At 34.7% G+C, this 12,746-nt stretch overlaps 1 protein-coding gene across 2 annotated transcripts in view; it reads right to left on the bottom strand.

The window, feature by feature from the left end:
* Nucleotides 1-12,746, bottom strand: part of CADM2 (cell adhesion molecule 2) — a 1,273,609-nt gene that overhangs the window by 1,148,118 nt on the left and 112,745 nt on the right. The gene's annotated exons all lie outside the window — the stretch shown is intronic.

Raw genomic sequence — 12,746 nt, 5'->3', positions numbered from 1 at the left:
AAACTTATAATAAGGAAATTGTCAAAGTAAGTCAGCTGTAGGTTTATTCGGTCCAAGAATTGCTAGCAAATCTCCAGATGTTAGCTTTAGAAGATGGTTTACTTCAAACTGTTAAGAATCCTTTTTGATTCTGTGGTCATACATCTATTTAAGACATTTTGAATTAAATTACATTTCCTTTCTAAACCACATACTGTATTAGTCTTCGGTATTGAGTATCAGTTGTAAGAAATAATGCACTTCATTTCTTTTATTTACTCTCACTTCATTTTAATATTCAGGTTATAGTGAAAAATATTTCTTACTTGTACAGAAATAAAATTTTTATTTTAAAAACTGCAACCTTTAAAAAGGTAATCTAAAATTTATTTTCCAGTCAAAGGTTTTAAAAGTTAACAGATAAAACTAATTTTCTCATTTAATGCTTTAAGCATGTTATTCTAGATAACCTGGAGAAGTAGAATCTAATCTTTCTATAAAAATACATTTCTGAGAAGTACAGTAATGTTGCATATTTTGGAAATTTTTGTTAAAATGAATAAAAGAGAAATTCACATAATTATCTCTATTTTTTCACTTTCATATTCAATCATTTGAGCATATGTTGAAAAATCAATAATTCTAGCCCACACAATCTCCACATTTTGAGATAAAGGGCACTGCTTAGCTGGGTAAAGAAAATTCAAGTAGATAAAATCAGATGGGGATATAATATAAAACATAGTAAAATGTCATTATTTAGGATGCTCTTATCATTTATGTACAACAAGACACTTTAAAAATTCTGCTTATCCAAAATGCAAAATCAGTAATTTTGAAATTTAACAGGAAACAATGGCTAACATGTGATTGCATTAGAATACTATTACCACAGAAGAATGAAGTCACTGAATTTGCTCCCCCATAAAAGGTGATTGTAAAAACCCAAGTCCTAGCAAAAACAATACAGCTCACATTACAGCAACCATAATCGAGTTTAGGATAGTCACACGAGTGTATTCAGATATATTCACACTCAGAAACATAAAATGGCCCTAATGATTATGTCATGTCTGGTCATTAAGGAAAATAATATGTAGCTCACACGTTCATATCCTTTTACTCCCAGGCTTCACAGAGCTGTAATCCAAGATAGGTATGATTAATAGCCATTTCTTTGGAATATTTGATTTTTATAGGTAGTGAATGCAGAACAAATTACAAAGAGTGAAGATTAAAGGTACAAGCAAATATTCTAATTCAGCACTGATTTTCTAACTCTTGCCAAAAAAAAATTATCATCAAAGGCAACTTTTGGTCTTGCTAGAAAGCTTAAAACAACTTTAAAAAAAATCCATGTTTAACTTGTGCTTTAAAGAGGGTCCTGACGTCTTTGTTACCAAAAAAAAAAAAAAATTCACTGTTTCACATATTTGTAATTATATATGTATATTATTCACAAATATCTGTGTGCTCTTTTGGCAAAAAAAGTGAATTTTGGGCAGAGATAATTTTTAAATTAATAAATAAGACAAATGCAATGTCCTAAGATTATAGGTAAATCACAAATGAATATAATTCAACAGTCAAGGGAACAAAAATTCAAGCTAAAATACTGAACTCTAAATCTATAAGTCTCAAATCTCTCTCTCTTTCTTTTTTTTCCTCTCATCTGTTACTCTTCCCCATGGGGATCATCTAAGTTTTGCCCACAGTAATTCAGAAGCACTGGTCCTGAAATAGAGGGGAAAGGCATCAACAGCCATAATTGAGCCATTCACTCAGCTTTCCTCTGAGAGCATATTTGATTGGCATAATAAAAAATAGAATACACATTTAGAAATAGACTTAAAACTGCTCTTGAAATGGGGACTAAATGGTTCATGAGATTGATGAGATAAAGATCCTATTACTCCAAATCACTGATTTGAGTCTAGCTCTCATGAAAATGACTAATTCATTACCATCGGACAATCTTCAGAAACTGATGTGATAAGTTAAAGTCTCCATATGACATATGATGAAATCTTTCAATAAATGCTACTTACAAAAACAAAAACAAAACTTAATTAAAGCATGTATCCTGAATTTTGTAGATGTTCCAAAAACATCCTGAATATTTGTGATTAGGAAGTCACTTTATTCTGAATGCTTGTACAAACGGTTCCGGAGCCTCCATTGCATCAGGGGTAGTGTAGAAGATTACAGACAGAACAAAGTTAGATCACACACTGCCAGAGGGACTATCGGTGAGCACTATTTCCACTGTGTTTTCTGACTAAATAGGCTATTGGGATTATTTCTTATTTCTCCAGTGCTCTAAGCCTAAATTAGTATTTCACAGTTGGAATCTCAACCTTGAGATCTAACTTAATGAATGGAGTTCACCAAACCACTTGGACTGATCCTGTCCTATGTAACAGCGGTTCCCCAACCTTTTTGGCAACAGGAACCGGTTTTGTGGAGCACGACTTTTCCACACACCAGGGTTGGGGGATGGGGGAATGTTTTCAGGATGATTCAAAAACATTAAACTTACTGTGGACTTTTATTTCTATCATTATTACATCAACTCCACCTCAGATCATCAGATATTAGACCCTGGAGGTTGGGGAGCCCTGCCTTATAAAGTGCTGTGTCTCTTTGTGTGTCTAGAGTACAGTGCTGCTACTGACGTCCTTTCCCAGTTCCTTCAGCTCATAAGTGTGCATTTCCTGACTCTTGGTTGGAGAGATGATAGATGACTGCATGGTAGATAGACTGAATAATGGACAGAAAAAAATGTTGAATATTAGCCTTGTTTTCTTTTAAGGAGGGAATCAATGTAAAAATAAGTATTCCCAAAACAATTTTACATTGTTAGAGTTTCCAGGAAAACATCACAACTGAGGGTTTGCTCAATATCTATACATGATCCCCTAAAGCATATACTAAATAAAGTATGTAGGTGCTGACCTGAAACAACTCTTCTCCCTCCACTCCACTCCCCAAGCAAAAGAAAAATAAACACACTCACACATACAAACATAACTGAGGGGGACGTTTGGTGATAAATCATTAAATAAATAGTCCTTAAGCATGTCACAATGCCGTGTGTACAAAGACAGCCCACATAAATCTTATTTACTTCTCACTTTATTGAAAATTACAGTAGCTGAATTTCTTGAGAAAAAAACATATAAATAAGTATTTCAAAAATAAAAGGCGGCTTAGACTAATTCTGTCCCCAATGTAGAAATAAGCTTCCCTAGATGGAAAATACTAATAATTATTTGAAGCAAACACCTGAATGAGATGGTAAATGAAAATAGAACTCCATTGAAAAGCTTGCAGAAGCAAAACAAAAGAAAGAAGACTCTCTTGTGATTGGGCATTAATGATGCTTCCATAGAGGTAGCAATCAGTTCAGTTCAGTTCAGTCACATCAGACTCTTTGCGACCCCATGGACTGCAGCACATCAGTCCTCCCTATCCATCACCAACTCCCGAAGTCCACTCAAACTCATGTCCATTTAGTCAGTGATGCCATCCAACCGTCTCATCTTCTGTTATCCCCTTCTCCTCCTGCCTTCAATCTGTCCCAGCATCAGGGTCTTTTCAAATGAGTCAGTTCTTCACATCAGGTGGCCAAAGTATTGGAGTTTCAGCTTCAACATCAGTCCTTCCAATGAACACCCAGGACTGATCTCCTTCAGAACGGACTGGTTGGATCTCCTTGCAGTCCAAGGGACTCTCAAGAGTTTTCTCCAACACCATAGTTCAAAAGCATCAATTCTTCAGTGCTCAGCCTTCTTTATAATCCAACTCTCACATTCATACATGACTACTAGGAAAACCATAGCCTTGGCTAGATGGACCTTTGTTGGCAGAGTAATGTCTCTGCTTCTTAATATGTTGTCTAGGTTGGTCATAACTTTTCTTCCAACCTAAAATAAATTATATTGGCTCACAGTGCTGCCAGATTCAAACTGTTCTTACTTCTCTGGGTAAAACCACTAAGAGACATCTTCCCATTACATGTTTTTCATAAAAATAGAGAATTGTGAAAATAGTCTATAAATTTCCAAGCATAAATGAAATAACTGTTCCTGTTAAAATACCAACAATAAATAGATTAGGGAGGCAATGTTTCAAATGATATTAAAAAGCCTACACTTTAGACTTTCCTGGTGGTCCAGTGAGTAAGAATATGTCTGCCAATGCAAGAGAGATGGATTTGGTTAGTGATGTTGGAGGATCCCACATACCACCAGGCAACTATGCCTATGTGCTGAAACTACTGAACCCATGCTCTAGAACCTGTGCTGTGCAACAAAAGAAGCCACTATAGTGAGAAGCCCGTGGATCACATCTAGAGTGTAGCCCCTGCTTGTTACAACTAAAGTCCATGTGCAGCAATGAAGACCCAGCACAGCCTGTATATATGTAATATATATGTGTGTGTACATGAATATATATATATATATATATATATATATATATATATATATATAAATAAAACTTTTTTGTTTGTCTTTGGAAAGTATGTCTTTGGACCTGGAGTGTTTAATACACACACAAACACATGCATACACACAGGCATGCACACACACATGAATTAGATGCACATTGCTTTGAAACTACTGTAGGCAGTACTATAATATTAGCTGCACTTTCCTAAAAACACTGACACTTTAATTAAGTATTTAATATCATGAGAACTCGGCCAACAAACACTGTTAGGAAAATTCAGCCAAATAAATGCAGTCAATGAATAAATTTTTAAAAATATACAAAAACCAGTATGTTAATTAAAAGGGGAATAGAGGGTTTGTAGCCAACAATTTTCTTAAGCTTACTAACCTATATTAAATGATTCATATCTTAAACATACAAATAGTACTAATAGAGCACTATGAAATTAAAAAAAAAATCTCCCCAAAGCACTTTAAGATTTCAATAAATGAGGAAAATAAGAGGTGGCACCAGTGGTAAAAAACCTGCTTGCCAATGCAAAAGATGTAAGAAATGCAGGATTGATCCCTGGGTTGGGAGCATCCCAAGGGGAGGGCATGGCAACCCACTCCAGTATCCTTGCCTGGAGAATACCATGAACAGAGGTGTCTGGCAGGCTAAGGTCCAGGGTTACAAAGAGTCAGACATGACTGAACCAACTTAGAAAGCACTCACAAGGCAAAATATAATATACAAAAAAGGAAAAATGTGAAACAATGTAAGAATAAAAGGCTCAGTCTGCGAAACAAGGGCTTCCCTGGTGGCTCAGACAGTAAAGAATCCTTCTGCAATGCGGGAGACCTGGGTTCGATCCTTGGGTTGGGAAGATACCCTGAAGAACAGAACAGCTACTCACTCCAGTATTCTGGCCTGGAGAATTCCATGGACTGTACAGTCCATGGGGTCACAAAATAAAGCTTAAGGTGAACCCAGGTTAGCAAGTTTACAGAGTATTTGCTAAGGGGCTTTACCTTGAAAGCAGTACTGTCAATGAAAAAAAATAAATTTATCCAGTACAGCTTAACTGGACGGAGGTAAAACCTAGCTTGTAACTTTGGGCTTTATATAAAAGGTTGATTTTCAGAAGGCAATGGAGAGTTGTGCACAATAGTCCTATTATTAAAAATAATCTAGTGCAAAGTAAAGTATGAATTACACACTTGTTATCTTAAAGACAGTAATACAAAGATGGTTACTACTGCATTAGAAAAAAATATTCAATGAGTCAACATATGGTAGAAAACCCCATAGATCATCTTAATTTTAAGTTAAATATCAAGAAAATTTATTTTGATAAAATAATGGAAAATGGATACTGCAAAATTATGAATTAAGAATGGAATTTTTTATATTATTCTTTAAAAAGTTTTGTGATAGTGCATTGACCGATCACCAAATTCCACTGATGAAATATATCAGAGGCAATGATATATATTCCACTTCTTCTTACTAAGAAGAAAGTGGAAATGCCACCTGACTAGACATCACAAAGAAGATAAAAATTAACTGGAATTTGAAGGGAAAATGAGGTTTCACCAGGGGAACATCGAGGTAATAGGGAGTGAAAGAGTAGACCCAGCAGGGGAAAAGGAGGTGTCTTTTGCTGGGATGGCAATCCGATAGAGTGCAATCTAACAGCCTAGTGATGGCACACGTTTATCACTGTATGTGTATCACTACCGTGTGTATACATTGGAGGGAAGAAGTTTATTGTGTTTAAAAGGTGAGACTGAAAAGATTGGTGATGTCAAATTATAAAGGCAAATATCTTTTAACAGCTTGAACTCCAAATAGTTTTCCAAAATGGTTGTATATGATATCATTTAGTGAATTAAAAAAAAAAAAAACACGATTCCAAGGTTCTGTTCAGGTGGAGACAGGAACATACATTAGTTTTGGCCCACTCTATGTTCCTAGTGAGGTTCCCTGGTATCTCAGTTGGTAAAGAATTTGCCTGCAATGCAGGAGACCCAGGTTCAATGGGATGTTTAAGGCAACCTCTTCAGAGTTTACTTCCCAGACCACAGTTTCTGAAGTTGTCGGCCAGTTACTTGATCACTCCTTAGGTTTTTTTTTAAAAAAGAGATATTGTAGCATTTTAGCCTATTTACTTGTTCAAGTATTTGTTTGCTGTCTAGCCCCATCCCCACTCCATTCACATACACATACTCAAATGATAGCTGAAAGAGAGAAAACATGACTAGTAGTGATAGGGCTTATTTGCCTAACTCTTAGAATGCTGTGTGTCATAGGAGTACGTTCTGAACAAATTGTTGTTAAGGTTTAAGCAAAAGATTATTCACTTTTTATATAAACCAAATCTAGAAGTGAAGTTCTGCATCTTATTCTGAGGTAAACATCATTGAAGTTGATTGCTAAGGAAATAATTCCTTTGTGAAGATGGTTAGAATAGACTATATACATACTCTAGCCCTGGTTACCTGTTCATGAATAGAAGGATTTCCCTCCAAAAAAAGACCTAAGATCTAGCTTCAAATGCTTTGAAATTAATCTTTGGGAGGGCAAATGCTAATTATGAGCTTGATACCATTTATAAGCACTGTTATAAATCAAGAAAGTTCAGAACATTAAGGTGAGGTTGAGATTTTCTGTTCAATCTATTTATTTTACAACTGTGAAACTTGGGACTAGAAAGAAAAAATGATTTAAAAAAAAGAAGCTGTTAATTAATAGTAGTTAAATTTTGCTTATCAAGAACTAACTAATTTTAAATTGAAACAAAATATCAACCCAATATATGTTGAAATTAAATAATCTAACTATAGACTAAAATCATAGTAATTTTAGAATATAAAATATAGTTTCAGCTTGATTCCATTCACTAGATCTATATGCATCTATTACATTTTATCCTCAAATTAAATTGTAAATTATTTAATGAGAAACATCAGATGAAGTTACTTCAGATTACAACCATCACTGTACTACTTATTTCCATGATAAATAAACATTTACTAATTTATTTGCAAATTAAAGGAAAATTAAGATTATCTATAAAAAGAATTTATTGCTGTATGCTTCTCTGGTGGCTCAGATGGTGAAGAATCTGCCTGCCATGCAGGAGACCTGGGTTTGATCTCGGGTTCAGGAAGATCCCTTGGAGAAATAAGTGACAACTCACTCCAGTATTCTTGCCTGGAGAATCCCATGGACAGAGGAGCCTGGAGGGCCATAGTCCATGGGGGTGCAAAGAGTTGGACTTGACTAAGTAACTCACACTTTCAATAAATAACTATTTTAAACCTTCATGTCTGTAAAAATAAGAGTAAGTTTCCTAAATTATTTTTATTATGGTCTATAGATAATGTGATACATAAGCAGTATTTTGAAAACATATCCAGCAAGCAAAAACACAATGCATGAGTTAAGAGAGTTAAGAGTTAATGCACACTAGTTAAGAGAAAATGTGCATATAACCTATTAAACCCTAATAAAATGGGCTTCCCTGGTGGCTCAGACAATAAAGAATCCACCTGCAACATGAGAAACTTGGTCTCAATCCCTGGGTTGGGAAGATCCCCTGGATGAGTGGGGCATGGCAACCCGCTCCAGTATTCTTGCCTGGAGAATCCCGTGAACAGAGGAGCCTGGCGGGCCACAGTCCACGGGGTTGCAAAGAGTCAGACATGACTGAGCGACTAATCACAAACCCTAATAAAATAATCTTAATTAAACCAGTAAAAGTTGTATTCCGTCCTCATCTATTATTCAATCAGCCAACCAGGAAGAGAGTGGAATAAAACTAGGGGTCTAGTCTGAGCGATGAGCAATCAAATATGCTATTGCCACAGTGCCTAAACACTCCCTAAAAATGTCATGTCTCTCAAGTTCCCTTGGGTTTCCCTGGAGACTAATGCAGGAGACACATATCGATCCCTGATCTGGACGATCCCACACGCCCTGGAATAACCAAGCCAAGAGCCACAACAAGTCAGCCGGAGCTCTAGAGCCTCCATGTTCTGCAAATACTCAAGCCCGCGTGATCTACAGCTGGTGCTCTGGAACAAGAGAAGCCACTGCACTGAGAAGCCTGTGCACCACAACTTAAAGAAAGGCCCATGCAGCGATGAACATCCAGAGCAGCCAAAAGTTAATTAATTAATTAGTTTCCTTAGGTAGGAAGCTGTTTGTTGTTCTCAAATAACAATAGCACTTTCCCTCTCTTTATAAATAAAGTGAGACCAAAAAAAAAGAGAGAGAGATACAAGATTGAGAAAAATGGTGGCTATGATCACAAACCCTATGAAAATGTGTATACCTCTATTTAGCAACTACAAATTATAGTTCAGAGTAAATATCTGAAAGTCTCCTTTATCATTTTGTATAAGATTCTATTTATCTTGACTAAACCATGAATTCAAAAATAAAAATAATCTCATCGAGGAAAAGAATAGATGATCACAAGAGAAAAGTTGATCATTTGTTATTCTTGAGTAAAAATATAAACAAAAGAGAAAGTCTATGTCAGAATCATGTAAACGGTCCATTTTCAGAACATGTATTCTTCCAATATTCCTCTTTAAAGAATATCTCAAAATCTTAAATCTTACTAGTATGAAACAGAATACTCTTTGGAGAAAGAATGGCAGCAGCAGTGTTAGTCCAACTCTATCTCATACTGGATACAGAATGCATAACGATTCAAATTTTCTTCCTAGAGCAAGGTTAGTAAAGGCAAAGAAATTCTTTGAGAATTCCTTGGAGAAAAGAAGGAAGTTGTACCAAAAACAATTGAACAGATTATGTCAACTATCCAAAGTAATCCGTTTTCCTTCAATATCTTATCATTTCTCTACACAGCATGAGACATAGAGCAGCAGCAATAACTTGAAGAATGACGTTTGGAAACCTACTGGTGAGGGGGACCTGAAACGTACTAAATACATTTGTGGCAGAATTAATTCCAACACCCAGGAGGAAGCTGCTAATGCGTTAGAGTGAGCTGTCAAGTGAAACAGGGAATTTTTCCCATGCATTTTCTAATGAGTTTTAATACACGCCCAGTATTTAAGACATTCTGCTTGTCAAGGTAGGACTTCTGTTCTCATTTTCAGATAATTGACTAGTTTAAAAAAATCTTTATTCCATTTCAAAATAGTAATAAAATAGTCCACTTCAAATACAATTCCCTTTGTCCCAAAGGTGCCAGATTATTTTTAAAGCCAAATAAAATAAGAGAGCCCACTGAAAGTTTGTATGATTGTTACATCTTTTTCCTTTCATTCTAACTTATGACTCAGATTTCATAACTTTATCTAATTCTATGATCCAAATACTTGGATGTTTAAAAATATCTAAGGTTGATAGTCAGGAAGATTTATGTCATCTCATATGTGGCTTTGATTATGACATTTAGTACATGGCATTAGCTCTGTATTTCTAAAATCTGCTGTTTTGTTTGCCAATTATGACACTAAAACCTTTTCTTTCATTTTTTTTCCTTTGGATCATCAGAGATTAAGTTCAGAAAACGTATATGCCCAGTTGAGTGAATTTCATTTAAATCAAGACATTTAGAAAATCATTTAAGTTATTAGTCAAGAAGATTAAATTTACATTGAAAGCTTATTGTAGCTTGATAGAAATATTTTTCTATGACTCAGAGGTAAGTTAGCTTCAACTTTAGAAAGTATGTAAGAAATACTATCAAAGTTTGTATTTTGATTAATATCAAAGTGATATTAGAAAACTGAACATTATTATTTGTATGATATTAAAGTTAATTGCAGTTTATGTTTGTAAATATATTTGTAGTTTAAAAATCAGATTACCATGAGATTCCTGAATACTGTGTTATTCAAATTCCTCTTATTTATTCACTTATTCCAAGTGAAGCTTCAATTTAAATCCATAAAGTCCATAGTAACCAATAGTCGAATAGTAAACCAATTTAGGACAAAAAATGAATATATACTTAAATAAAATCTATTTCTGATATTATTTGTAGGTTGAGATTTAATTTTAAAATAATTCCATAATGAATATAAGTATCATTGTCATTGAGGATTTAGAATTTTCTGAATTTTTATGTTACAGAAGTGTGATATTTAACCTAAAGTTCTGAGCACAGTATTCAATAACTGAAAGAAAAATAAGAGAATCCCTTATTTATGTATTTAAAAATTCAAATATTACTGTATTTTATTCTATATAATAATTCATAATTTTTATCCAATTAATCACTTTTCATGAGCTTTTAAATAATTAAAACTTTTAAATGAAAATAAGTAAAAATTATTTAAAAGCTAAATGGCAATTTCAAATTACTTGATTTTTTTTGACTGTGTCCTGTAAGTATTTTCCCTTTATTTTAAATTATTTTCAATTTATTTAAAGTCACTTAGAATAAGAATATATACAGAAATGATTTTAAAAACACATATGTTTAATTGCTGGTGATATTAAATAATGATAAAGAAGGAAAATTATGGGAACTTTTTGTTAAACTGTTTTTCATTTATTTATTTATTTTTTCATTTGCTTAGGTCTGTCTGCAATTTTTGAGCATTTTTGCCCCTAAATATTAAAGATAAAATATTAAATCATAGTGTTGATCGAATATTTATTTTATAGTATTTTGAAAAAGTTAGGATTTAGATAATATAGAAGCAGACTATAAGTTTGGAAACAAGTTGTGTGTTGGGAGTAGGGATCACAATCTGCCTATATGCATGTGTGAGTGTGTTTAAGCTCTTAGTAATGAACTGGAATTTTCAATTCCTCCTCAAAAGTTCCCTTTTTTTTCCTTATAATATGTTCTTGTATGTGCATGCTTAGTCACTCAATCCTGTCCAACTCTTTGTGACTCCATGGACTGTAGCCTGCCAGGCTCCTCTCTCCATGGGATGTTCCAGGCAAGAATAATGGGGTGGGTTGCCATTCCCATCTTCCTGACCCAGGAATCAAACCCAGGTTTCCTGCAATGAATGTGTATTCTTTATTCTCTGAACCACCAGCGAAGCCCATAGTGTGTTCTTAGGGGGAAAAAAAAATCTATTGCTCTCATTTGTAGTTTGCTTCTGAAGTGAAGGAAATATGTAGCTAAGCAAATCAACAAACAAGCAATCAAAAACAAGATACTCCTACTTTATTGGAATACCAAATACAAATAAATGGTATTGCATCCTGTATTTTATTTGTGCTTTATCTATATTTTTCACATATTCATCAATGTTCCTGAGGTGTAGGAGGTACTACTTGCATTTGGCCTGAAAGAATAAAGCAGTAAATGAAGCACTCCGTAGAAACAATAATTAAAATCTGCTTTCCTGTTTAGTTAGATTGTCCATGACCATCCATTGTGACTTATTCACAAACTGTAAGCTACTGATATATCTTTGAATAGACTAAAGGAAATAGACCAGGTAGGGATCATCTAAATTTGGTGAGATATCTTTAATGACAAACTAATCATTTAAGCTGGAGAAGGAAATGGCAACCTGCTCCAGTATTCTTGTCTAGAGAATCCTGTGGACAAAGGAGCCTGGTGGGCTGCTGTCCATAGGGTCGCAGAGTCGGACATGACTGAAGCGACTTAGCATGCATGCATGCATTGGAGAAGGAAATGGCAACCCACTCCAGTATTCTTGCCTGGAGAATCCCAGGGACAGAGGAGCCTGATGGGCTGTTGTCTGTGGTGTTACACAGAGTTGGACACAACTGAAGTGACTTAGCAGCAGCAGCAGCAGCAGCAATCATTTAAGCAATGTATAAACTAAATCCCGTCTTAATTTAAAAAATCAGATATTGACTGTGTATCTACTATTGCCAGTAGTATCATTACCATAATGTTCTGGTAATAATATATATTATTTGAGGTATATGCAGGCTGTTCATATGCATCTCTGATATGGATTGTAATGCTGAAAGTAACTCCTTGTAACATGGTCTCCCTTGCAAGGTCCATGACTAGAAATGAGCATTTTTTTTTAAATTTTATTTTACTTTTAAACTTTACATAATTGAAATGAGCATTTTAAGTTGTTATGGGGAGTAGTCTTCTTTCTCTTTTTTCCATTAAAAGAGGCATTTAAAATACTATGCTAAAGGGACATAGTTTCTGGAAGAAATTACAGATAACCCTTGGCAACTCACAGGTTGGGGGAACCGTCTACACAGTCTGAAATGCTCCTGTAATTTATAGTCAGCCCTCCATGTGGATCATTCCTCCTTATCTGAGTGGCATCTGTGGATTCAAACATTCCTGGAATGGGATCATGCAGAACTGTGTCAATTACTATTGAAAAAAATAA

The sequence above is a fragment of the Bos indicus x Bos taurus genome, chromosome 1 (assembly GCF_003369695.1).
Source record: "Bos indicus x Bos taurus breed Angus x Brahman F1 hybrid chromosome 1, Bos_hybrid_MaternalHap_v2.0, whole genome shotgun sequence".
Lineage (NCBI taxonomy): Eukaryota > Metazoa > Chordata > Mammalia > Artiodactyla > Bovidae > Bos > Bos indicus x Bos taurus.
The sequence above is the reverse complement of the archived record's forward strand: the minus strand, read 5'-3'. Positions and strand labels throughout refer to the sequence as shown.